A 1394-nucleotide genomic window follows, 5' to 3' on the forward strand; every position below is an offset into this window, starting at 1 on the left:
TTCATTCTGCTTGTTAGAGACGCTGTACTATATATAGTATATATATACACTATATAATATATAGTATATATGTACTATATATAGTATATATATAGTATATATATACTATATATAGTATATACTGTATATACTATACATAGTGTATATATATAGTATATATACACTATGTATAGTATATATACTATATATAGTATAAACATCTCTATACTATATATAGTATATATATAGTATATATATATCCTATATATATACTATGTACGTCAAGAATAAAGCAAAACATTAAATATAAAAGAAGAGAGAGATTAGAACGGAGTCGGAGAAGTTTAAACAACTTTTAGTTGGATTGTTTATCGAACCGTAAGAACTTTATATTCAGTGAAGACGTTTGGACTCAACAATTTATAAATGTGCTCAAAGGCTTCACCATAGAGCATCCTGGGTAATAAAGTTCATTATTCAATTAAAAATATACTACAGAAAATGTTTCATTTTGTGTTGATTCTGTCGCCCCCTGTGGACTAAAGTGGTAGTGTCTCTGAGCACCAGAGTCCCTTTAGAAAACCTCTCATGTTACAGCAGCAGGGTCTGACAGTCTGCTCCTCTCAGTCCTGGTTCTGGTTCTCCCGTGCCTCCCTTCCCTCCAGCGGGTCCAACAATACGTCCTGGGTCTCCAGCAGCGTGGTGGACCAGTCTCTGCTGGAGGATCTGGGTCTGTCCGCGGTGGACCGGTCTCTGCTGGAGGATCTGGGTCTGTCCGCGGTGGACCGGTCTCTGCTGGAGGATCTGGGTCTGTCCGCGGTGGACCGGTCTCTGCTGGAGGATCTGGGTCCGTCCGCGGTGGACCGGTCTCTGCTGGAGGATCTGGGTCTGTCCACGGTGGACCAGTCTCTGCTGGAGTCTGAGCTGAAGGAGTTTCTGGTGAACCTGCATGAGTTCATCTGGTTTCACCAGAATGCGACCCGGTGGCTCCGATGATGAGCGTTAAGAATAACTCTATAGAAACAGACCATCTTCTCTCTGATGGTCTCTTTACTGATGGAGGTCTGATAGAGGATCAGGACTACACTGAGACTGGTTCATATAGAGGATCAGGACTACACTGAGACTGGTTCAGGACCAGTTAGAAGTTCATCACAGTCACTTAAATTCTGCTATGTCTGCTGTTTTATAACTCCTGCTTTGGTAGGAGGACTTTTAGGGAGGATTCTCCGTGTACCCAGAGGGGGGGGGGGGGGGAGACACAGTTTCCCATCAGAGCACATCCCTCTGTCACATGGTCCACCCAGGACAGAGGACCAGACAAACAACTGGACCCAGAGGACGTGAGTACAGAGTGTCTCCCAGGAGAGGAAGCAGAGTGTCTCCCAGTAGAGGAAGCAGAGTGTCTCCCAGGA

This window comes from Anarrhichthys ocellatus, unplaced genomic scaffold (assembly GCF_004355925.1).
Source record: "Anarrhichthys ocellatus isolate YVR2014 unplaced genomic scaffold, GSC_Weel_1.0 scaffold11, whole genome shotgun sequence".
NCBI lineage: Eukaryota > Metazoa > Chordata > Actinopteri > Perciformes > Anarhichadidae > Anarrhichthys > Anarrhichthys ocellatus.